This window comes from Nuphar pumila, chromosome 6 (genome assembly GCF_984573655.1).
Source record: "Nuphar pumila chromosome 6, dmNupPumi1.hap1.1, whole genome shotgun sequence".
Classification (NCBI taxonomy): domain Eukaryota; kingdom Viridiplantae; phylum Streptophyta; class Magnoliopsida; order Nymphaeales; family Nymphaeaceae; genus Nuphar; species Nuphar pumila.
In genome coordinates, this window is record NC_143254.1 from 75,821,656 (window position 1) to 75,849,258 (window position 27,603).

Sequence of the window (27,603 nt, forward strand, 5' to 3'; positions counted from 1 at the left end):
AAAAATCCCAAGTTTTGTCCACACCCTGACTATGGCCATTGGTATGGATCATCAACTTGGGATCCATTACCTCTTACGAAATGGTGCACGTGTCATTCATGTAGCCATTTGTGAAAATTTGAGAAATAAAGGCAAGAATGCATGAAAATAAGCAATTTATGATATTTACAATGCTCATTCATTCTATCTAAAGCAGGAAACGTAGAATTCTCATTAATCTAGTTATTACAATCTTGAAAAATGATAACATCCTAGTCTAAGAAGAAAGGACAATATTTTCCATGTATCCCTGCAAAATAAGATTAGCATAGAGCAAAAATAAAATGTGAAATATAAAATATCAAAGAATTTAAGAGGTTACCAGAAATATCTAAGAAGATGCCAATATGCTAATAAGGAGAAACTGTATGAAAATGTATGTGCATTTAGTGAATATTGTGATGAGTGGTGCCAATGAATGAGTGGGTTGAAAGTAAAAATATCAATTAAGATGTAATGATGTGAAACAGGGTTTGATGTGGGGATGGTTAGCAGGTAATTGCAACAGGGCTGTGGATGAATGGACGATTGCAATAGTGGGGCTGTTGGAATAGTGATATAAATAGGGAGGTGGCAGCATGGGTATCTGTGAAGTATGAGTATTGGGAGTGCAGATAAGATACAAATGGAGGCATTCGGCAGATGTATATACAAGGTGATGGGTAGAAACAAAAAGAGGAAAACTGATTGTGAGGCCAAGATGCACAGGGGGTACATATTTATATAGATATTTGAAGATAGTGGTTGTGTGAGGCTGTGGATGTGAGGAAGGCTAAATGGAGTTTAGTGCAAGGTGTAGGAGATGGTATATGCACAGGTTGCTGCAAACAACACTGTAGCAACAGGGCGATGGAATGGCTAGCTGTAGGTAAAGGAGTGGATTTGCAAGGTGGGTGATAGTAGGGGATTACAGCAGCTCCTTAGCTGCTATGCCTTGAATATGCAGGAGGTCATAGCATGTGCAATGGGGTTGTTATGCAGCAGGTGATGCATTAAAGATGTGTGAGAAGTGAGTGAAGCCACAGCTGGTGGCAGCTGGGGTCAAAACTGAAACTGAAGCAGGTGCAAAGTACTGCTGGAGCATGCAGGGGTTGATAATGAAAGGGGGGGGGGGGGGGTTGTAAAAGATGCTATTTGGTGGCTGATGCAGGAGATGAACAATGTAAGCACTAAGATGCTGGTGGTATCTTGCAGGAAGTAGATAGAATTAGCTGGTGTTTTGCATGAAAGAAGTAGAAATAGCTGGGCTGAAGAGAGTATAATGAAGGTATGAGTGACAAGTTACAACAGGGTTCTGAAAGATAGCGGCAGCAATGCTGCTGTAAAATGGAGATGGTGCAAGAGCTGGAAGTAGTTGTAGGTGACAAATGAATATATAGTACTTCTGATGCTGCAGGAGAAGATGTACAGAGGAAGGACAATTAAGTGATGAACAGGGAAAGTGGCAGGCTGGGTGTTGAAGCTGTAGTTGATTTTGCAGGAGTGAGTTTCAGAATGTATAATAAGGATGAATGGTGATAAGGTGCTTATAGCAGCATGGAAGCAATGAATATGCTACGATATGAAAAGTGATATTACTGTTTAGGAAATACCATCTGTAGACAACGCCACAAAAAAAAGAAATAAACACGGAAAGCCAAACAGCATTTATTGGAACCTCCTGCTTGTTTACTTTATGCCATGATGATGAGGATGGCATAGCTCCATCTCTTGAGAAGGCATATGCCATCCTAGAATTGCTTGTTACTGAACTCATGCCACCAAGAAGATGGCAATGGAAACCACTACGAGGCAAGTGATACCTCCAACTCCATAGCCATATCTGTTCTTGAAATCCAAGTAGAAAACCTCGGCAATAGCATAATCACCAGCATCATTCTCACCGCTTAAAACATATGAGATGTTGGTTACAGCAAATGTGATGCCAAGTAAGTACGCCCAACCGACAATGATGGACATCTCAGCAGAAATAATTATTCCTTTTGGTCCATTCTTATCTGCATACTTGGTCCCCTCTGTCATATGGGCTGATGCATCATAACCAGTCAGGGTATACTGACTCATAAGTAGTCCCAGTATGAACATGTACAATTTACTTCAGATCCCAACATCATTTTGTGTATTAAAATGCTTGAAAACAAACTCAAGACTTACCTTCTTAGTTGCCACAGCAGGTACGAGAACCATAAGGACAAAGACACCTACAATATTCCATGCAGCTGCGATCTGTCCAAAAAGTGATAGCCAACTAATGGACAGGCTATTCAAAATGGCATGCATAAGAAGAATTCCCCCATGTAAGCAAATGACAACATATTTAGAGGCCTTGTATCCGCCATCATTGGCACCGCCAGTACTGAGTAGGATGATCACTTGAAGCAACTGTGCAAGTGAAAAATCAACACTGGTAGTGATTGCCCACTGACCAACAATGTTGAACCTGAATTTAATCCATATAATGCCGATCAAGGAAATCCAGCCATTCAACAAAAGGTCAGAATGGTTTAGATCAAATCTGAATGGCAACCTTTGCATTAAAACCCAAAAAGGTAGGCTACTCCTTCAAAGGTATATCCCCTAAAACGAATATACATAGTAAGTAGAAACTTTGTATGACCAAGAAAGCTTCATCACTTGTGCTCCTATAAACCATCAGAACGCCATATCTATCTAAGACAAAAACAAAGAAGCCAGTATCATGCATGAACCCACTATCAAGTTAGTGATTGTCCTTTGTAGAACATAAAAATCCTCAATAATATTATTTTAACGCCTACAATTATGTAAGAAGATTAAAGGCTCCATACGTGTATACGTGCAGGGGAATTACTAATATCCACAACCTTTCATTGATATTAACAAGTTCATTCCGCTTATTGTCAAGACAGAATGACAAAAACAAACCCCTGTATACAGACCCCTGTATACGTGTATATGTCCCCTCTTCTTTTTTTTTTTTAGAGGAATGACCAAAACAAAGAAGGGCCCGAGACTTAACTTCTTAACCACATGTAACAGAGAAATGACAATGGAGAAGATGGGACTTAGCAGTATTGAAATAATCAGTTAAGAAAACTATTTATAAAGAACGTGAACACACGTCAGTCCCAACTTAGGATATATGTACAGATATATGAGAATAGGCAGAAGACAAAATCAACAATGCTATAAACTCATATTTACGACAAAAGATTTCATAGATAACATGGTGAATAAATAAATCAATCAAACTCAAACTTACCTCTATGATCCTCTGAATGACAAAACCTTAACAAACTTTTGATGAGCGTGTGATCATAATAAAGGCATCCCCTATCAGAGGCATCTCCTATCAGAGGCATCTCCCCCCCCCCAAACATTCAAACAGTTAAAAAGAAATTCATCAAGGCAGAAATCATTCAAGGCATTTAATCAAAGAGAGCATCACCCTATGTCAGGTATGTGTGATCATTGCAAAATTTTTCCTCTCTTGTGGTTTCTCTCTCTTCCTTTTCTTTTCCTTTTCCAACCTCTATTTTCCTCCCTTTTTGAAGGGAGAAGAATAAAAGACAGAAAAGAGAGAGAAAAGAAAAGAAGAGAAAGAAAGAGAAGAGGAACTCTTTTGCGGGTTTTCACTTGACCTTTATTTGAAAATATTTAGAAAATTACTCGCCTCCGTTTTGAAAATGTTGCGGGAAAAATGGAGAGACGGGATTCGCTCGTCGGTACGAGGTTCGACTGTTCCTGGCGCCTTTACCAGGGGTAATCGAACCAAGGATCAAATCTATGTCTTTTGCTTTGCCTAAATATTATCTAAGAATTTATTCTAACTCTAAATGCACAAAGAATCATGCTTGTGAAATGCAAGGATGTATGCTCTTTTCGAAAGATATTTGGAAATTTCCAAGTATTCTGAGATGAACTTGGTAAGGGAGTGAAGAAATGATTGGATCTAACTTTAGAACTTGAGATAGATCAGAGGAGTTCTAAGTTTTTGAAGTAAATCAGGGTTGGAAGAATAAATGAGAAAGAATGACTTGAAGCTTTGAAATGAAAGGAAATGAAGTTTCAAAGTAAAAAATGGACTTTGAATTTGAATTTGAATTTAGGAAAGGAAATGAATACTTGGGATGGAATCGAATTTGAAGTTTGAAATTTAGAATGGATCTGAGATAATCAAATGGTATTAAAAATAGAAATGGATTTAGGGAGTTCAAATGAGATATGGAAATGGACTTGGATTTGAAATCTAGATTTGAAAATGGAATTGGAAAAATGGATTTAAGATCTGGAATCTGAGATCCGATGTAAAATTGGATTCTGGATCCTAAGATGGATTTGGATCTGAAGTCTGAGATTCAGAGTAGAATCTGAGTCTGGACCCTAAAGTGGATTTGGACTTGAAGTCTGAGATCCGATATGAATGTTGATACTTGGATCCTAGAATGTGTTTTGGATCTGAATTTGAGATCCAAAAGTGGGGATTTATACTTGGAAATCTAGATCCAAGTTGGATTTAGGATCTAACTTTGGATTTAGAATTTCAGAATTTGATTTGAGAATTTTGAACTTGGAATATGAATTTCAAAGTCAAATTGAACTTTGAATTTGAAGTTTGAATCTGGAATTCAGAAGATGAATCAAGAATTTCTAAGTTTGAATTGAATTTGAAAAAAATGAGTTTTAGAAATTGAATCTTGAATATACAGATGAATTTCAAAGTCAAATTAGACCTTGAATTTGAAATTTAGAAGATGAATCAAGAATCTCAAAGTTAAATTGAACTTGGAGATTGGATTGGAGTTTTGAATGAATTTGGAATTTCAAAGTCAAATTTGATTTTTGAAATCTGATTTGAATCTGAATATAAAATGAATTTGAAATCTCAAAGTTAAATTGAACTTTGAGATTGAAAATAGAATTTTGAAAAATGAAAGGATGAATCGGATTTGATAAGGATTGAAGATAGATTGAGGAAGATATTTACATTTACTTGGAGTTTTTGAAAAATGAATTTTGAAAATATGATGTAGTTCTATCCTAAATGATGAATGAATTTAAAGAATTTGAAATTGGATTTGAAAAGCTATTCCATTCTTTAAATGAATTAAAATAAGATTGAAGATATAATACATCCTTGACTATGGTCATCAAATGTATTATATAATAATCTATATTTAAATTCAGGTGAAGAATGAAACACATTTGGTGCTTTTATAGAATTTAAAATAAAATTAACTCTCAATATACCCTGACTATGGCCATTGGTATATATTTTGAGTTAATTTTAAGTTAAATTCTAATAAAAGAAGAAAATTTTTAAGGAAAATATGATGAATTTTGAAAACGGATCCAGTGTGGATCTAGTGTTATTTCGTAAAAGATAAAAATCCTAAGTTTTGTCCACACCCAGACTATGGCCATTGATGTGGATCGTCAACTTGGGATTAATTATCTCTTACGAAATGGTGCACGTGCCATTCATGTACCCATTTATGAATTTCTGAAAGTAAAAGAAGCAAATGATGTGGAAACAATTAATTTAGGATTTTTACAATGCTCATACATTCTAATCTAGTGCTTGAGATGGAGAATTCTCATTATAGCCTAGTTATTACATCATGGAATTAAAGCATTCAAGTTCTGATCCAAAAGAGGGAACCGACATCTCATATATCCCTGCAAAACAAGGTTAGCCTAAAGTAAAGGTGCGAAGTATAAGAGGATACGAAAATGTCATGCTTAAGGACCCTATACATATATAATTGTGCCTAGGCTAATGAGAAATCTCTACATGAGGATATCTAGATAATGCATCATGTTGCTAAGACAGTGGATGTAAAGATATACATAGGATATATTATGCTAATGAGAAAGAATATATATACAAGATGTGGAGAATGAAGGGTGAGTTTTGTGATGTGAGTGGATATAACAAATTTTGCAGGAAGTAAGAGAAGTGATATGCAAATATGGTGTACCGAGTGTACATGTGCTAATATAAACAAATGTTGTGTAAGGCTCAACACCGGATCCTGGATTGAATCAATTGATATGGGTATAAACAAAAATGTATATGCATGTGCATATTTAGACTAACACACAGGAAATAATAATGGTGAATAAGATAATATACAGATGATGTGCTAATATACAGTAGTAGCATGCCACAAAATAACAACATAATACCCATGCAACAGGTTTTTATGTGCAGCTAGCTAATCATACAGGTGACATGCACTAAGTAGAATGTATTGAGATAAGCATAGTGAGTGTGCTGTGTAAGGTGATGCAGGGATAGACACAGCAATAACATTACATGGCAATGACAATTTGTTAGCAAACAATATTGAGACCAAGACCAGTGTCAGAATGTTAAATAGGTGTTAACTCAGGAAAGCAAGTGCAATCTGCAAGTTTGGGTGAATAAAACAGAACACAAACTGCAAGCTATTAAACTTGGAGCCGAAGTGGAACCGAAGAACACAAACATATATATACTACTGAAATGAACAAAAAAAAAATGGAGATAGGAAATCGGCCAGTATGGACTATCTCCAAGCCCATGTATTTTCATCATGATTCTTAGCTTCTGTTGCTTCTCATAAACCAAATATGTTAACATCACAGGAAATAGTAATTCAATCACCCATGTAGAGGAAAAGTGGACCAATAATCGACAAAAAATCCAGCCTCAGTCTTGTTGCTGGAGAATGGCATTTCCTTCCCAAATTCTACAAGCATTTTCACATCGATACCTGGAGGTAGGCATTTGATGCCACATTCATGCAATAATCTAGCAAAAATGCCCCCTGTGTCATTTTTATGTATTGAATTATACCAAACACTCACATTGAAACTTTTGTCATTTGAGTTTAAGAAATCATAAGCTGTAACAAATTCATTAGGCTCTCTCCTTTTTTTTTTCCTTTCTGTTACACTTGAATAGCTCATTATTAATATCTGATGACTTCTTGCGCCACAGAGGTAGACCTTCTACACATTTTATCCCTTGCTTGGAGAAAAAAAAAATGTCGTGACAGCACAGTTAAATTCATGTTTGCAATAATCCCATTGCTAGCACTACGTCCTGCAGTGACATGCTGACGAAGACCTTTACTGGTAGATCTGGAGACAGAAGTATGGAAATGTCTTAACAAGTAGTCATCATACACCTGTACCTTAACAATGTCCATGAGACAACAAGGCAAATTAATGCAATTTATACAACAGGGACCAAATGAAGATGGAACAATCCACGTGAAGCAATTGGCAAATTAGTTTAAACAAAAAGGGAAAATGGGGAGGAGATACAGGGTATCGTGAGATCACGTAATAGCAAACATCTACTGGCAAGATTAATTCCATATCACGATTTGTGCAAGAAGGCAGATACATGGTGAACCAGCACATAGTGATTCATATGATGAACACTTGATCCCTTTAATATGATTGAAACAGGGAAATAATGTCAGCAATATCTATGCAAAAAAAAAATAACTGGGTACCATCACATGTAATGCTGCTAGACCAATTTTCTCCAAATTAGAACCAAATCCTAAATGCATGGTAAGTAAGCATGGGAGGGAAAAGGAAAATAGAAAGACAATTAATTCTCCTCATGGGCCTACGATTGTTCTCAACAGCCACAGAAACAATGAAACAAATATGGCTCTTCACGTGGTCTGTTCTGATCTAGGACATTGTAAAAGCATGGATTTAACAACATGTTAGAATCAACTCAGAATCTTTAACTTTGAGCCAATGAGCAGGCTCTCCAAGTTTAAATCAGAGGTTGGGGTTTTGAGTCAGGTAATCAGTGCATCATATGATAGCAGTAATTTCAACACAACACAGATGATTTCGGGTAACACCTTGAGATGACTTCACAAATGGCTCGCAGATGAGGCCTATTCCACCAACTTTTATACTCACAGCGGTTGAGGATGACAGATATCTATTTGCTCAAAGCGAAAGTTGGAAAATCTTGCTTTATTTGCTCACTCTATACATCGGCTGATATATCCATCCCTGCCATCATGTCGTTTAAAAGATACCAGGCCTGTCTGAAAAAAAAAAACGATTCAGGAATACTAACAGAAGTGTATGCAAAATTGAAGTTCATATTATCTGATGTGAATGCTAGAAACATATAGCAGCAAAGCACACAACGAGTGACAAAATATTACCTCAATAACAAACCAGGTTGAAATACTGACGTCAGAAGCCAGAACACCCAAAGGTATTACTTCTGCTATAGGCATGTTGTTCCAAGAAGTTTGCTCCATTCAGAGTTTTTTTTTTTAATTAGAATTTCATAATTATATTTATGTATTTGTCTTTTGCCATGACATTTGAGCTCTTATCAATGATTCTTAATAATATCAATTCTTGATTTTCTTACACAGATTCCATAAATAATATACCTGCAAGAGAATAGAGACACTACAATGGAGAAAATGGTGAAATGAACAATGCTAAGAAAATGGTGTAGGGAGCGTAGCATACAGGATAACACAGAACCGAGCGTAGAGAGTCGATGTTTTATGACTCCCACATGATGTAGCCACGCAATGATCGACACAAGCATACTATGCTGCAGCAAACCAGGCCATGGAGGCCAAAGTATTTGATAAAATTAATATAAACAACAAACATCTGATGATATTGATGTCAAGGAACAGGGGAAATTGCAGATCAAATATATAATGGAAAAGAGATCAATGTAGTGAAAATGAAATGAAGTGACAGAGATATTACCAATGAAATGCTGCCAATGAGATTTTGGGACGCCATGAATGAGGGATGAAATAAAATTTGGTATTCAAACAGAAATAATGAACAATGATGGGTATAGTGATATAGGCAAATGACATGATAAATAAAGAGATAGCTATCGAAATGGAGAATAAATTGATAACAAAATTCGTATAACTCACCTTTCTTCATCGTGTGGGACTTTCTGCAAGGTATATCACCCACTTACTTAACTAGAGTGAGGATCTTGCTTCTGCCGATGAGATCCTTATGACTAGAGGTCCAGCCGGCTTCTCAGTAGGGGATTACATAGGTGGAGAACGCAGAAGGGGATTGGAATATCCCAGCGAATCAGTGATATCGTAGCTAGACATCTCTTGATTAGCAATGTTTAAACAATTGCAGGGGTTTACCCTATCAGCTATTGCAAGGAATCCTTAACATCTGAAGCCATCAATGATGTTGGGAATCCCAGAACTCCGATATACAGTATTTGTATGGTGCGACTGAGTCATTGGATCCCAGGAAAACAATGACACATAACAAGTGTAAGTCATGACAAAATTACAAAATATTAAAACATAAACCGATGGAACGGGGATTAACCGTGATGCAGAGATTGCAATCAAAAGAAGCTACTATAAACACAAAGGAAATTTTGCAGGAAAGAGAAACAGATGTTGAAACTAGAAAGTTTCATTAATGTAGCCATAGAGGGGTCGGTCCTGCTATATGCAGATCGACCCTGTCGTTGGCACTATTGTGATAAAAAGAAAGTATAAACGAAAAAGAAGGTCTAAAATAGAGGAGAAGCAGTAAAAAAAAGGAAAGAAAGAAAATCTTTTACCGAAGATTGAATGAGGGAAAGAAATAGTGACTTACCTGTAACCTTACTGCCGAGGTTTGCTTCTTTCAATCGACGGAGAAAGGAAATAGCGGGAAGAATTTGACACAAGGGAGATCAGAGGGAAAGGGGAAGGAGAAAGAAGAGGGAAACACGATCGATCAAAAAGGGGAAGAAGATGGAGAGGCAGAAGATGGACCTGATGCTGGACGAAGAGGGGTGAAGCGCCATCTGAAGGATAGGGGAAAGGGAGAAGGGTGGAAACAGATCAATAGTGAAGAAGCCATGGAGAGGTGAAGAAGAGGTGCTTTGAAGAGGCATATGTGACCCCTTCTTAAAGAAGAAGTTGAATCCGGAGGGGTCGAGCTGTTGGAGATCAAGGGTTGATGGGGGGTTCGGTGCAGATGGACGAAGGAGAGAGAGGTGATGGGCGGATGGAAGCCATGGAGGCTTCGAGAAGGGGGAGAAGGAGAATGAGAGGCGAGAGAAAAACCCGAGCTCGAAAAACCCTAACTTGGTTAAAAGGGAATTTTCTCAAAATTTCCAAAAAAAAGTCTTTTGAAACAAATTTTTCTCAAAAATGGGTCTTTAAATTTATTTTCTTCATTATTCTGATTTTTTCATTCTTTTCTCGGCCATTTTCCTGATTTTTTGTTTATTTTTTTCGAGAGTAAAATTCTAACACCTGAGCAGTATGAGAGAAAACTATTTTTTTGTATTTTTCTGAGAAATATTTACAAAAGTATTTTTCTGAGAATTTTCGACCATTTCGGGGAAATTTCTTCACAAGAATGGGTTTGGACCTAGGTTTTGAGAGAATGCTCGAGTTTTGACATTCGAATCGAGAAATTCAATGTGATGGTTCCAAACGGATGTCGAATGGACTATCCGAGCTATTTAAAGGCTATTTTTGGTATTTTCTATAATTTTGATTTAAAATTTGAACAAGGAGATTTAGATTTGGATCTGGACAATGGATCCAGATCCAAAATCAATTTAAACATATGAAATGAATTTAATTTCAATAAAACTTGAGAAATGAACTGGAATTTAGATTTAAAATGACTCATTTACTCAAAAAATGAATTTAGGGGCAAAAAGGGAATATTTAAAAGATTTTGAAAAATTTGGGGTGTTCACAGATGCCCCTCTTTGCTACTAAGCCGGTTGAAAGCCGAGCTTAGTGGCAAAGATAACACTCCGAATTTTGAAAGTGCCCCAGTCAGCAGATCTGAACTGGGTGTGGAAGAATTTTATTTAAAAGACATGGTTTTTCAGGTTTAAAATCTTATCCTGAATGGCTTGGGGGAGACGAAATCCTTGAAAATGATATGATTGAGTAGAAAATGAGGAAATCGTGATGGGACTTTGGGTGATGATCCCGAAATGATGAAATGGTTTCGATCAAGTCTCATGAATGAGGCGAGATCAACTTTTTGGAATGACTCAGGCTTAGCCCTTAACCTGGATGGGACGAAGATATATCAAGATAATCTGAACGGGGAAAGGAGTATCTGATGACCTTGATGGGACATTTATGAGAAAACGCCTCATGAGATGAAGCTCAAGTAGGATTTTATTCCGGATGGATATACAAAGCATGGATTCCTCGATGGGAAGAACCATGATGGGACTGAAGGAAAACACCTCGTTGAAACGAGGGAAACTCGTTGGAACGAGATTCAGGTTTAACCACAACCTGAAGGGGACGACCATATGGAATCTCGAGTGAAGAGACCATGATGGGACCTTCGGAGTTTGGACGAACAAATCCGACAGGGGTTTTGCGAAAGGAGGAAGGAAATGGGGTTCCCTAAAGCTTGAAAAAGGGATGAACTTGGGCGTCTCATTGCTGAGACTAAATCAGCTTTTGAATTTAATGACCGCAAGAAGTACATGTTTGACCCTTAGCCTGAGTGGGAACAACCATACGGATTTCTTGAAACCGTGATGGGACAGGAGAGATACTTCAACTGAATGAGGCAACTCTTCTGGAATAAGGGGATGTAAGAAAAAATGAACGATGAATAAGGTAACAGGAGGCAAATCTTTCGATGGAGTGAAAGATGAATAAGGCGGACCCTTTATCAAGGAGACAAATCTCTTGACAAGGCGAAAGATGGAACAAGGCAAATCCTTTGGACAGGAGAAGGTGAGAGCAAAATATGAAGATGACGAGGAAGATGGCAATCCTTTTAGCAAGGAGAAGGTAAAATATGAAGATATGAAGATGGCAATAGTAAGGAGAAGGCAAAATGTGAGATATGAAGAAGGCAATCCTTTTAGCAAGGAGAAGGCAAGATGTGAAATATGAAAAAGACAATCCTTTTGGTAAGGAGAAGGCAAAATGTGAAATATGAAGAAGGCAATCCTTGTAACAAGGAGAATGTAAGATGTGAAATATGAAGAAGGCAATCCTTGTAACAAGGAGAAGGCAAAATGTAAGATATGAAGAAGGCAATCCTTTTGGTAAGGAGAAGGAAAAATGTAGGATATGAAGAAGGCAATCCTTTTAACAAGGAGAAGGCAAGTCTCTCGTCAAAGCGAAAGACGAAGAAGGCAATCATTTAATCAAGGAGAAAGGCAAATCTTTTGACAATGCAAAAGACGGGAAAAGGCAATCCTTTTATCAAGGAGAAGGCGAGTCTCTCGACAAAGTGAAAAACGGAGAAGGCAATCCTTTTATCAAGGAGAAGGCGAGTCTTTCGACAAAGCGAAAGACGGCGAAGGCAATCCTTTTATCAAGGAGAAGGCGAGTCTCTCAACAGAGCGAAAGACGGAGAAGGCATTCATTTAATCAAGGAGAAGGCAAGTCCCTCGACAAAGCGAAAGACGGGGAAGGCGATCCTTTTATCAAGGAGAAGGCGAGTCTCTCGACAAAGCGAAAGATGGGGAAGGCAACTCTTATGAAAGAGGGGAAGGCAATTCTTTCGACTACGCAAAAAGAAGGAAAAGGCAACACCAAGGTATATCAATAACAGATGTCAAGTTCTTATTTCTCATCAGGAGAGCTGGAAAAATATTGCCAAAGTGATAAAATTGTAGTTGTTTCAAGGTAATTGAAGGTAAGTACTTTCGAAAGATGTTCCCTTTTCCACCAAGAGTATTACCCCCAACTAGGTTAACTCTATAGAATCCAGGATCAAAGTCAAATTTACTTGTTGGTCTTCTTCAAGGATGCTATCAATTTCTTTGATATGAAAAGAGAGGAAATATTCTTAGCTTCATAAAAGTAATTGAATAAAAAGATATTGGTAGAAGAATTTCACATAGGTAAAGGAGATTCTTTGTAGTTTGGGCAGTTTGATATCCTGGGTATTTTCCCATGATGATCTTTTTGCACTCTTTTGAGTCATGGGGCTTTCTTGGGCTTTCACATCATCCTTCATTTTGGAGATGTCCTGACTTTTCTCTCTTTTTCAGGGAAGGGTACGTCACAAACTCCTTCATCTTGGAGATGCTCCGATCCTTCATTTTCTCAGGGATCATATATGGTGGTATTGACTCAAAGGTCTTTAGATGATAGCTGGAATCAAATATCTTTTAGGGTTTGTCGGTAGGTCCATCACATCCGCCTTCATCTCGACGGTGATCCGAACTTTCCCTGGAAGGATCCATCATAAACTCCGTCATCTTGGAGATGTTTCAAATCTTCTTTGGCCCCGGGGGTCTACTCGCTTAATTCGCCTTCATCTTGACGACAATTGAGAGATCCCTTTTGCGGATATTTGATTTGCAGCTTAGCTGTCTTAAGGAGACATGAATTGGGTAGGTTCTTTTCAGACTGCCCAGGATATTTCCACTGTCTCACTGCCAAAGAATAATCTTTAAGAATGTGCCATAGCTATGATCAATATCAGCTCATTTATGACTTTTCAGCATCATTGAATATTTCCTTTACCGGTCATGTCGAAGATTTTTCTTCATCCTCTTGGTTGACCAACAGAAAATTTGGAATTTGAGCCTTTCTTTACAAAAGTTTCACCCTTTTGGAAGGAATACTAAGGAGATTTGAGGAAATTCTTTATGTAATAAAAGTTTGAGATCAACAACTATTTTATGGCAATTTGGCAAGATATTCCTGAAATCCTTGATGACAAAACCTTTGCTTAACATCGAATTTTGATAATATCAGTGGGATTCTGGGGAAGAATCCAACATGAGGTTGAATTCTGAAGGTAAATGTGAATTTAAAGTTCTGAAGGTAAGCTTGATATAAAACTGGATTTTGAAGGTAAGCCTTTGAAAAAGTATCTGAATCAGGACTCAAACTCTACAAGGAAAACAGGGAAATTTTGAGTAAAAACTTGAATTTTCAAAGGAAAACTGGGAGGTTCGAGTCGAGGCTCGAATCTCAAAAGGAAAACTTGAAAGTTCATTTATCGAAGGCAAGAAAACTTGAGATAAAACTCAAATTTTCGAAGGACAACAGGAAGGTTCGAGTCAGGGCTCGAATCTCAAAGGAAAACTTGAAAGTTCATTTATTGAAGGCAAGAAAACTTGAGACAAAACTCAAATTTTCGAAGGAAAGCAGGAAAGTTTCGAGTCAGAGCTCGAATCTCAAAGGAAAACTTGAAAATTCATTTATTGAAGGCAAGAAAACTTGAGACAAAACTCAAATTTTCGAAGGAAAGCAGGAAAAATTCGAGTCAAGGCTCGAATCAAAACTTTGAAGGTTTATTTATTGAAGGCAAGAAAACTTGAGATAAAACCTGAATGAAGGAAAAGTAGGAAAATTCGAGTCAGGGCTCGAATCTTAAAGGAAAACTTGGAAAATTCTTTTATTGAAGAAAACTCGAGATAAAACTCAAATTTTCGAAGGGAAGCAGGAAAATTCGAGTCAGGGCTCGAATCTCAAATGAATACTTAAAAGTTTTTTTTTTAGATTTTTGAAGGAAAGAAGACTCAAGTTAAGACCTAAATCTTCAAAGGAAAGCTAGAAAATTCGAGTCAGGGCTCGAATCTTAGGGAAAGAGTTGGAAGTTTGAGTCGAAACTCGAATCTTAAAGGAGAATTTGATGAGAAGGGATAGGAATTAATGAAAGATTGACAGAATTTGAGGAAAATTGTGGAAATATTGTGACCTGAGGGCCAACTGATCGGTCAGCCAAACACTAGCATGAGTGCTAGGCTTGCCTGTATGAATTTTTCAAAAAATGCCCCAGTGTAAATACTGTGTTTTCTGATGGAGATTTGAAGAAAAAGGGGGACACCGACATTCTTTAAGATACTTGAGATTTGAGCGAGAATGATTGTCGGTGTTTTCAGGATTTTCCCTTATCCTGAAGGGGAAATGGAATAGACATTTGATGAGAATTTAGAAAGGAATGATTCAGGTTTATCCCTTAACCTGAAAGGGAAGAAGAACAAAATTTATAAAAATGGAGAAGAAGAAAGGAAAAAAAATTTGAAAATTTATTTTGGAAAGAAACTCTCAAAGGTAGCATTGTTGCTCCTATGAGGGGTTTCAGGATTATCCATTATCCTGAATTTAAGAAAATTTAATGAAGGGAAATTGATATAAATCTAGAAAATCAATAAAGATTGGCAAAACTTGTATTTATGAAAGAATCCTCATAGGTGGCATTGTGGCTCCTACAAGGGGTCTCAGGATTTTCCCTTATCCTGAATGGGAACACCTCGGACAACGAGGGTCAGGTTTATCCCTTAACCTGAGGGGGAAAAAGAATAGAATTTAAGAAAATTTATAGAAGGCAAATTGATATAAATCTAAAATAAAGATTAACAAAACTTGTATTTACAAAAGAATCCTCATAGGTAGCGTTGTTGCTCCTACAAGGGGTCTCAGGATTTTCCCTTATCCTGAATGGGAGCACCTCGGACAACGAGGGTCAGGTTTATCCCTTAACCTGAGCGGGAAGCACCTCGGACAACGAGGGTCAGGTTTTTCCCTTAACCTGAAAGGGGCTACAAAGAATATTTAGAAAATACCTCATGGGAAAGAGGCATCAGGTTTATCCCTTAACCTGAAAGGGTAAAGAATGGATAAAATTTAATAGAATTGAGGAAATATTGATAAACTTAAAATTGATGTAAACTTGATAAAAAAATATGGATAAAATGAACGAAATTGATGAATATATCAAAATTAACTGAAGATTACAAGATTTGAGAAAAAGGAGTTTTTCTGATCCTGCCTGCATATGGGATCTTTGAAAAAGAATGTTTATTTCAAAGATAAGTGAGAAATCATTTTTGGGAAGAAAATTCATTTGTAAGAAGAATGGTCCGTGTGAGATCTGACCCTTTTAAAAAGGAGAATCATCATGAGAGATCATCATGAGGTTTGATTTCGAAGATAGTGATTTAAAAACCAATTTTGAAAGAGAAAACAAACATGAGATGATGATTTTGAAGACAAATGGTTCTCGAAACCTAATTTGAAAAAAGGAAAAATCAACATGTTGGTTTATTTAAAAGGGATTTAGATCAAAATATTTAAATTTTTGAAGAATTTTGCAGAAATTTTATGATTTTGAAAATCCTCATAGGTAATATCATTTCTCTCATGATGGAGAAAAACAAGTTTTGAAAAATAAATGACAAGGATTTAAAAATTTTGAAAAGTAGCAGACAGGATCAAAAAGATTTTGAAGAAATCAGAAAGAAAAGGCAATACACCCGGGGTTTCAAAAAGAGGGAATTTTGAATAATATATACCTAGGGTTTTTGGAAAATATAAGAATATATATTCATATATAATATCATTCAATCATAGACATACAAGCAAGGATGTACAAAATAGCACTCCCTAAAGCTGACTCTATATGCAATATTTGAAATGGCAAATAGGATCTTAATCCTAACTCTAAGATTTAGATCATCTGATTTCCATCAAGGTACGCCAATATACTCAAGCCGAAGCTCGAAGTACGTGGCATATAAGATATCTCTTCGGTTCTAAGGTAAAGGCTTCCCAACATCCTTGAGCACCTACCGATATACCTCGGACTATGGCCCTTAGGTACGTGGTAGGGGGCGCGAGCCCGAATAAGTGGTCCAGTTGTGAGGCTCTCTCCCGAACTATGGTTCAGTGAGACAGCCCAGAAACGTAAAGACCGGGACAATATAGGTAGGGATGTTTTTTAAAATATGATCAACATGCAATAAAATCAGAAGGCTCTAATGCAAGTCCTAAAGAGACAGATTTAAATAAAGAGAAGTATACACTTGCATACATTGTTTGCATTCAATCCCTAAAATTGAGGAGAGTTGTATTTAAGACCTAAGTCTAATGTGAACATGGATAATCTCCTCAATATGGTCCTACCAAACCATACTTAGATCCTATATGAAAATAATGTCAGCTTAGGACAGAGTCTAGGCTCCTAAGGTTTGCATGAAATGTAGCTGACATATGTTAGAATAAAGACTTAGATCATATAAAAGCAAAGCAAAGGCATAGATCCAACCGGATGAAGACGTTGTCCCATCTCGGTCGCCAAACCTGTGATCATCGCAAAAATTTTCCTCTCTTGTGGTTTCTCTCTCTTCCTTCTCTTTTCCTTTTCCAACCTCTATTTTCCTCCCTTTTTGAAGGGAGAAGAATAAAAGACAGAAAAGAGAGAGAAGAGAAAAGAAGAGAAAGAAAGAGAAGAGGAACTCTTTTGCGGGTTTTCACTTGACCTTTATTTGAAAATATTTAGAAAATTACTCACCTCCGTTTTGAAAATGTTGCGGGAAAAATGGAGAGACGGGATTCGCTCGTCGGTACGAGGTTCGACCGTTTCTGGCGCCTTTACCAGGGGTAATCGAACCAAGGATCGAATCTATGCCTTTTGCTTTGTCTAAATATTATCTAAGAATTTATTCTAACTCTAAATGCACAAAGAATCATGCTTGTGAAATGCAAGGATGTATGCTCTTTTCGAAAGATATTTGAAAATTTCCAAGTATTCTGAGATGAACATGGTAAGGGAGTGAAGAAATGATTGAATCTAACTTTAGAACTTGAGATAGATCAGAGGAGTTTTAAGTTTTTGAAGTAAATGAGGGTTGGAAGAATAAATGAGAAAGAATGACTTGAAGCTTTGAAATGAAAGGAAATGAAGTTTCAAAGTAAAAAATGGACTTTGAATTTGAATTTGAATTTAGGAAAGGAAACGAATACTTGGGATGGAATCGAATTTGAAGTTTGAAATTTAGAATGGATCTGAGATAATCAAATGGTATTAAAAATAGAAATGGATTTAGGGAGTTCAAATGAGATCTGGAAATGGACTTGGATTTGAAATCTAGATTTTAAAATGGAATTGGAAAAATGGATTTAAGATCTGGAATCTGAGGTCCGATGTAAAATTGGATTTTGGATCCTAAGATGGATTTGGATCTGAAGTCTGAGATCCAGAGTAGAATCTGAGTCTGGACCCTAAAGTGGATTTGGACCTGAAGTCTGAGATCCGATATGAATGTTGATACTTGGATCCTAGAATGTGTTTTGGATCTGAATTTGAGATCCAAAAGTGGGGATTTATACTTGGAAATCTGGATCCAAGTTGGATTTAGGATCTAACTTTGGATTTAGAATTTCAGAATTTGATTTGAGAATTTTGAACTTGGAATATGAATTTCAAAGTCAAATTGAACTTTGAATTTGAAGTTTGAATATGGAATTTAGAAGATGAATCAAGAATTTCTAAGTTTGAATTGAATTTGAAAAAAATGAGTTTTAGAAATTGAATCTTGAATATACAGATGAATTTCAAAGTCAAATTAGACCTTGAATTTGAAATTTAGAAGATGAATCAAGAATCTCAAAGTTAAATTGAACTTGGAGATTGGATTGGAGTTTTGAATGAATTTGGAATTTCAAAGTCAAATTTGATTTTTGAAATCTGATTTGAATCTGAATATAAAATGAATTTGAAATCTCAAAGTTAAATTGAACTTTGAGATTGAAAATAGAATTTTGAAAAATGAAAGGATGAATCGGATTTGATAAGGATTGAAGATAGATTGAGGAAGATATTTACATTTACTTGGAGTTTTTGAAAAATGAATTTTGAAAATATGATGTAGTTCTATCCTAAATGATGAATGAATTTAAAGAATTTGAAATTGGATTTGAAAAGCTATTCCATTCTTTAAATGAATTAAAATAAGATTGAAGATATAATACATCCTTGACTATGGTCATTGAATGTATTATATAATAATCTATATTTAAATTCAGGTGAAAAATGAAACACATTTGGTGCTTTTATAGAATTTAAAATAAAATTAACTCTCAATATACCCTGACTATGGCCATTGGTATATATTTTGAGTTAATTTTAAGTTAAATTCTAATAAAAGAAGAAAATTCAGTGTGGATCCAGTGTTATTTCGTAAAAGATAAAAATCCTAAGTTTTGTCCACACCCTGACTATGGCCATTGATGTGGATCGTCAACTTGGGATTAATTATCTCTTACGAAATGGTGCACGTGCCATTCATGTACCCATTTGTGAATTTCTGAAAGTAAAAGAAGCAAATGATGTGGAAACAGTTAATTTAGGATTTTTACAATGCTCATACATTCTAATCTAGTGCTTGAGATGGAGAATTCTCATTATAGCCTAGTTATTACATCATGGAATTAAACCATTCAAGTTCTGATCCAAAAGAGGGAACCGACATCTCATATATCGTTGCAAAACAAGGTTAGCCTAAAGTAAAGGTGCGAAGTATAAGAGGATACGAAAATGTCATGCTTAAGGACCCTATACATATATAATCGTGCCTAGGCTAATGAGAAATCTCTACATGAGAATATCTAGATAATGCATCATGTTGCTAAGACAGTGGATGTAAAGATATACATAGGATATATTATGCTAATGAGAAAGAATATATATACAAGATGTGGAGAATGAAGGGTGAGTTTTGTGATGTGAGTGGATATAACAAATTTTGCAGGAAGTAAGAGAAGTGATATGCAAATATGGTGTACCGAGTGTACATGTGCTAATATAAACAAATGTTGTGTAAGGCTCATCACCTGATCCTGGATTGAATCAATTGATATGGGTATAAACAAAAATGTATATGCATGTGCATATTTAGACTAACACACAGAAAATAATAATGGTGAATAAGATAATATACAGATGATGTGCTAATATACAGTAGTAGCATGCCACAAAATAACAACATAATACCCATGCAACAGGTTTTTATGTGCAGCTAGCTAATCATACAGGTGACATGCACTAAGTAGAATGTATTGAGATAAGCATAGTGAGTGTGCTGTGTAAGGTGATGCAGGGATAGACACAGCAATAACATTACATGGCAATGACAATTTGTTAGCAAACAATATTGAGACCAAGACCAGTGTCAGAATGTTAAATAGGTGTTAACTCAGGAAAGCAAGTGCAATCTGCAAGTTTGGGTGAATAAAACAGAACACAAACTGCAAGCTATTAAACTTGGAGAATTGGAGTCCGATGATGGAACCGAAGAACACAAACATATATATACTACTGAAATGAACAAAAAAAAAATGGAGATAGGAAATCGGCCAGTATGGACTATCTCCAAGCCCATGTATTTTCATCATGATTCTTAGCTTCCGTTGCTTCTCATAAACCAAATATGTTAACATCACAGGAAATAGTAATTCAATCACCCATGTAGAGGAAAAGTGGACCAATAATCGACAAAAAATCCAGCCTCAGTCTTGTTGCTGGAGAATGGCATTTCCTTCCCAAATTCTACAGGCATTTTCACATCGATACCTGGAGGTAGGCATTTGATGCCACATTCATGCAATAATCTAGCAAAAATGCCCCCTGTGTCATTTTTATGTATTGAATTATACCAAACACTCACATTGAAACTTTTGTCATTTGAGTTTAAGAAATCATAAGCTGTAACAAATTCATTAGGCTCTCTCCTTTTTTTTTTTCCTTTCTGTAACACTTAAATAGCTCATTATTAATATCTGATGACTTCTTGCGCCACAGAGGTAGACCTTCTACACATTTTATCCCTTGCTTGGAGAAAAAAAAATGTCGTGACAGCACAGTTAAATTCATGTTTGCAATAATCCTATTGCTAGCACTATGTCCTGCAGTGACATGCTGACGGAGACCTTTACTGGTAGATCTGGAGACAGAAGTATGGAAATGTCTTAACAAGTAGTCATCATACACCTGTACCTTAACAATGTCCATGAGACAACAAGGCAAATTAATGCAATTTATACAACAGGGACCAAATGAAGATGGAACAATCCACGTGAAGCAATTGGCAAATTAGTTTAAACAAAAAGGGAAAATGGGGAGGAGATACAGGGTATCGTGAGATCACGTAATAGCAAACACCTACTGGCAAGATTAATTCCATATCATGATTTGTGCAAGAAGGCATATACATGGTGAACCAGCACATAGTGATTCATATGATGAACACTTGATCCCCTTAATATGATTGAAACAGGGAAATAATGTCAGCAATATCTATGCAAAAAAAAAAAAATTGGGTACCATCACATGTAATGCTGCTAGACCAATTTTCTCCAAATTAGAACCAAATCCTAAATGCATGGTAAGTAAGCATGGGAGGAAAAAGGAAAATAGAAAGACAGTTAATTCTCCTCATGGGCCTACGATTGTTCTCAACAGCCACAGGAACAATGAAACAAATATGGCTCTTCACGTGGTCTGTTCTGATCTAGGACATTGTAAAAGCATGGATTTAACAACATGTTAGAATCAACTCAGAAGCTTTAACTTTGAGCCAATGAGCAGGCTCTCCAAGTTTAAATCAGAGGTTGGGGTTTTGAGTCAGGTAATCAGTGCATCATATGATAGCAGTAATTTCAACACAACACAGATGATTTCGGGTAACACCTTGAGATGACTTCACAAATGGCTCGCAGATGAGGCCTATTCCACCAACTTTTATACTGGCAGCGGTTGAGGATGACAGATATCTATTTGCTCAAAGCGAAAGTTGGAAAATCTTGCTTTATTTGCTCACTCTATACATCGGCTGATATATCCATCCCTGCCATCATGTCGTTCAAAAGATACCAGACCTGTCTGAAAAAAAAAATGATTCAGGAATACTAACAGAAGTGTATGCAAAATTGAAGTTCATATTATCTGATGTGAATGCTAGAAACATATAGCAGCAAAGCACGCAGCGAGTGACAAAATATTACCTCAATAACAAACCAGGTTGAAATACTGACGTCAGAAGCCAGAACACCCAAAGGTATTACTTCTGCTATAGGCATGTTGTTCCAAGAAGTTTGCTCCATTCAGAGTTTTTTTTTTAATTAGAATTTCATAATTATATTTATGTATTTGTCTTTTGCCATGACATTTGAGCTCTTATCAATGATTCTTAATAATATCAATTCTTGATTTTCTTACACAGATTCCATAAATAATACACCTGCAAGAGAATAGAGACACTACAATGGAGAAAATGGTGAAATGAACAATGCTAAGAAAATGGTGTAGGGAGCGTAGCATACAGGAAAACACAGAACCGAGCGTAGAGAGTCGATGTTTTATGACTCCCACATGATGTAGCCACGCAATGATCGACACAAGCATACTATGCTGCAGCAAACCAGGCCATGGAGGCCAAAGTATTTGATAAAATTAATATAAACAACAAACATCTGATGATATTGATGTCAAGGAACAGGGGAAATTGCAGATCAAATATATAATGGAAAAGAGATCAATGTAGTGAAAATGAAATGAAGTGACAGAGATATTACCAATGAAATGTTGCCAATGAGATTTTGGGACGCCATGAATGAGGGATGAAATAAAATTTGGTATTCAAACAGAAATAATGAACAATGATGGGTATAGTGATATAGGCAAATGACATGATAAATAAAGAGATAGCTATCGAAATGGAGAATAAATTGATAACAAAATTCGTATAACTCACCTTTCTTCATCGTGTGGGACTTTCTGCAAGGTATATCACCCACTTACTGAACTAGAGTGAGGATCTTGCTTCTGCCGATGAGATCCTTATGACTAGAGGTCCAGCCGACGCCTCAGTAAGGGATTACATAGGTGGAGAACGCAGAAGGGGATTGGAATATCCCAGCGAATCAGTGATATCGTAGCTAGACATCTCTTGATTAGCAATGTTTAAACAATTGCAAGGGTTTACCCTATCAGCTATTGCAAGGAATCCTTAACATCTGAAGCCATCAATGATGTTGGGAATCCCAGAACTCCGATATACAGTATTTGTATGGTGCGACGGAGTCATTGGATCCCAGGAAAACAATGACACATAACAAGTGTAAGCCATGACAAAATTACAAAATATTAAAACATAAACCTATGGAACGGGGATTAACCGTGATGCAGAGATTGCAATCAAAAGAAGCTACTATAAACACAAAGGAAATTTTGCAGGAAAGAGAAACAGATGTTGAAACTAGAAAGTTTCATTAATGTAGCCATAGAGGGGTCGGTCCTGCTATATGCAGATCGACCCTGTCGTTGGCACTATTGTGATAAAAAGAAAGTATAAACGAAAGAGAAGGTCTAAAATAGAGGAGAAGCAGTAAAAAAAATGAAAGAAAGAAAATCTTTTACCGAAGATTGAATGAGGGAAAGAAATAGTGACTTACCTGTAACCTTACTGCCGAGGTTTGCTTCTTTCAATCGACGGCGAAAGGAAATAGCGGGAAGAATTTGACACAAGGGAGATCAGAGGGAAAGGGGAAGGAGAAAGAAGAGGGAAACACGATCGATCGAAAAGGGGAAGAAGATGGAGAGGCAGAAGATGGACCTGATGCTGGACGAAGAGGGGTGAAGCGCCATCTGAAGGATAGGGGAAAGGGAGAAGGGTGGAAACAGATCAAGAGTGAAGAAGCCATGTAGAGGTGAAGAAGAGGTGCTTTGAAGAGGCATTTGTGACCCCTTCTTAAAGAAGAAGAAGTTGAATCCGGAGGGGTCGAGCTGTTGGAGATCAAGGGTTGATGGGGGGTTCAGTGCAGATGGATGAAGGAGAGAGAGGTGATGGGCGGATGGAAGCCATGGAGGCTTCGAGAAGGGGGAGAAGGAGAATGAGAGGCGAGAGAAAAACCCGAGCTCGAAAAACCCTAACTTGGTTAAAAGGGAATTTTCTCAAAATTTCCAAAAAAAAGTCTTTTGAAACAAATTTTTCTCAAAAACGGGTCTTTAAAGTTATTTTCTTCATTATTCTGATTTTTTCATTCTTTTCTCGGCCCTTTTCCTGTTTTTTTGTTTATTTTTTTCGAGAGTAAAATTCTAACACCTGAGCAGTACGAGAGATAAAACTATTTTTTTGTATTTTTCTGAGAAATATTTACAAAAGTATTTTTCTGAGAATTTCCGACCATTTCGGGGAAATTTCTTCAAAAGAATGGGTTTGGACCTAGGTTTTGAGAGAATGTTCGAGTTTTGACATTCGAATCGAGAAATTCAATGTGATGGTTCCAAACGGATGTCGAATGGACTATCCGAGCTATTTAAAGGCTATTTTTGGTATTTTCTATAATTTTGATTTAAAATTTGAACAAGGAGATTCAGATTTGGATCTGGACAATGGATCCAAATCCAAAATCAATTTAAACATATGAAATGAATTTAATTTCAATAAAACTTGAGAAATGAACTGGAATTTAGATTTAAAATGACTCATTTACTCAAAAAATGAATTTAGGGGCAAAAAGGGAATATTTAAAAGATTTTGAAAAATTTGGGGTGTTCACAGTATGATCACATGAGAAGCATGAATGATATGAGAAATGCTGAAACAAGGGTAAAAAAAAAAAAATTTGAAATATAAAGATAGTGACCATAGCAGCCATCGCACTCGCGTATCTGCAGACCTCAAGCGTTAAGAAAAAAAAATCAGACGACAATCAATGTGGAGCCATTTACTCGATAAACCTAGGCCAGATATCGAATTTCTTCAACAAATCTGATCTGAATTTCTGTTGCAGTAGGCTGCTGGTATAGGGTGAGGCCCGCATGACTGGACGAAATCTCCAAAGATAGCAAAATGTTCATGAACGCAGGAAATGGGATGAAATGATGTTCTAAATGAGATCGTAAAAAAAAAAATGACGATGGTGATCGCAGCAGGAAATCAACTAGAAACGGATAATCGCAAGATAAAGCATAAAATCCAAAAATCAAATGACAACCAGAATATAATTTGATCATCAAAGAGGATTTGATATGAAAGAAAATCGAAATTGCTGGGAACATCAGGATTCAGGGGAAGCATGATGTCAAAACAAATTTCCGTCAGATGAACCCGGTCTAATACTGGATCGGGCCGGATGTCATTGAGGAAATCATTTCTAAAACTAAAATGAAGTTAAATTGAAAAGGGGCCGATGAGATCACATAGCCTCAAGAACAAAAGGAAAGATAAGCTGGAGTATATAAAACGAAAATATAAAAAGTAATGTAAAGGATATTAGATCTAATTAGAAAACTAGAATCAAACGGGTATGTAAATGTTGGGATTGCTCCCTCTGTTTGCTGTTGCACAAAGGGAGAGGATTAGCATTGCTATAAGCAACCCAATTCTCCCATGGGTGCGTTAATGGGGATCAAAGATGAAAAGGGGAAGGGTTGACAAAAAGCTAGAGGTTAATAAGGGGGGGAAGGAGGACTTACCAAGATGCTGCAGAGGTTTTGAAGGAGGCGTTCCTCTTTTTGGTTCAATCTTCTATTGAAATTCTGAAGGGTGGATAAAGAGGTGAAGAGCGGCGTGGACAGGTGAAGGATGGATCCCTGAAGGAGAAGAAGGTGGAGGGGTAGAAGACGACCCCCTCTCTCTCCTGCGTGCTCCCCTTTTAAAGAAGGAGAGGAGCATTTAAGAGAGATGGGTTGTTGAAGATCAGAGGTTGAGGGAGACTCCAGGGAGGTTCGTTGAAGATCGATGGTGGGAGGCGGAGGGAAGCCGTTGCAAATTTCTTCAAAATTCCCAATAGAGGATCCCTTTTCATGATTTTTCTAAAAAGTGGCTTTTGGTTTTTCAAAAAAGGGTTTCAAGAAAAAGGTTTAAAAAGGAAGGTAGATTGCATAGTTTCTGAAATTTTTGGATTTTTGATTTTCTTATTTTTTTGTTCTTTTTCTTTTTAAACATATATTTGTAAAACTCTAAAACTAAAAAAATTAATACTAATTTTACAAAATTTCAAAATATTCATAAGAGAAAGGTTTTTCTGAAAGATGAGGGTTATTTTGGGGAAAGTTTCTTCAGAAGAATGGGTTTGAACCCAGGTTTTGAGAAAATGTTCGAGTTTTGACACTCGAATCGAGAAATACAATGTGATGGATCCAAACGGATGTCGAATGGACTATCCGAGCTATTTAAAGGCTATTTTTGGTATTTTCTATAATTTTAATTTAAAATTTGAACAATGAGACTCGGATTTGGATCTGGACAATGGATCCAGATCCGAAATCAATTTAAAAACTTAAGAAATGAACTGGAATTTATATTCAAAAGTGGCTTAATTTCTCAGAAAATGATATCAAGGGCAAAAAGGGAATATTTAAAAGATTTTGAAAAATTTGGGGTGTTCACACCAGTCGTCCTCAAAATCTCAACCAAGCAATCGAGATGGCCACAGTACTTCAGGTGGGGAAAACTAGAACCAACTTTTTGGTTTTTCCAAAAATAATATCGATAGATCGTAACGATGTCTTTGTGACGCAGGATGACTGGGAGTCTTCTAAGAAGACTCAGCCTAGCCGTTTCGACAAGTCGAAAGGTAGTGAGAATAAGGCCTCTCGACCAATTGCAGAGAGTCATAAGGTGCCAGTGAACACCCCAAATTTTTCAAAATTTTTGTAAATATTCCCTTTTTGCCCCTAACCCCCATTTTCTGAGTAAATCAAGTCAATTCCAATTTAAATTCCACTCATTCTTTGGATTTTCTGGGATAAACTCTATTTTTATATATCTGACTCGATTTCGAATCCGGATCCAATATCAGAATCTAAATCTGAGCCTCGTTGTCCAACTTTCAAATTAAAATTACAAAAATACCAAAAATAGTTTTGAATGGTTCGAACAGTCCATCCAGCATCCGTTTGGATTCACTGCTGTATATTTCTTGATTTGAGGTTCAAAACTCAAAAATTTCCTCAAATTTTGGATCCAAACCTGCTTTTTGAAGAATTTTTCAGAGAATAGCCTTGAATTCTCGAAAAACCCTTCTTTTGTAAATATTTTCAAATTTTACAAAAATATTTCAAAAAAAATCTTTGTTCTCTCGTAAGTTTAGGATTTTATTTCAAAAATATAAAAAAATGCGGAAAACACCAAGAAAAACAACAAAAAATAAAAAAACATGCAAAAAACAAGTAGTCTAAAGCTTGTTTTGCTAAAAGCCTCTTTTTGAAAACCAATTTTATGAAAAACCATTTTTTTAGATCCTCCTTTTTGAAAAATTAGAAAACCTGCAACGGTCTCACCGTTGCCTTGCGAGCTCTCTCCCTCTCTTCTCGCTCTCTCCCTCTCCCGATCCTCCCCCTTCTCGAGAGTTCCCATCACCTTCCACCCCTCTGATCAATTCCTCTTCTCCTCCATCGTCGATCTCCAACGACCCCCGTTCCAGAGCCTTCCTCTCCCCTCTATAAAATGAATGCAAAGGGGAAGCTCTTGGCATCGAGTCTCCATCCAGGGCATCCATTCCTCACCCTTTCACCCCTTTTCTTTCTCCCGATCGCGTTTCCCCCTTTTTCCTTGGGCTTCTTTCTGATCGACGCTCGCAATCCCTCTGTAACCCGCATAGCCTTCTCCTCCTTTTCTGGTGCTCTCTTTTTGGACAATTGAAGAACTCTCAGCCTCTTCCCTCTGATCGGGCGAAGAAGATCAACACTTTCAGCAATACAAGTAAGCCAGAAGGTCGATCTATCCTCCCCATCCTTCAAGATTTCTGCAGAACACGGTAAGCCCTCTTTCTCTGCTATTTCTGATTTTATATTGGTTTTTCCCTTATTCAT

The 27,603-nt window shown here is 36.7% G+C and overlaps 1 pseudogene; it reads right to left on the bottom strand.

The window, feature by feature from the left end:
- Positions 1 to 1,320: 1,320 nt before the first annotated feature.
- LOC149834935 (amino-acid permease BAT1 homolog) lies at positions 1,321 to 27,603 on the bottom strand (annotated as a pseudogene).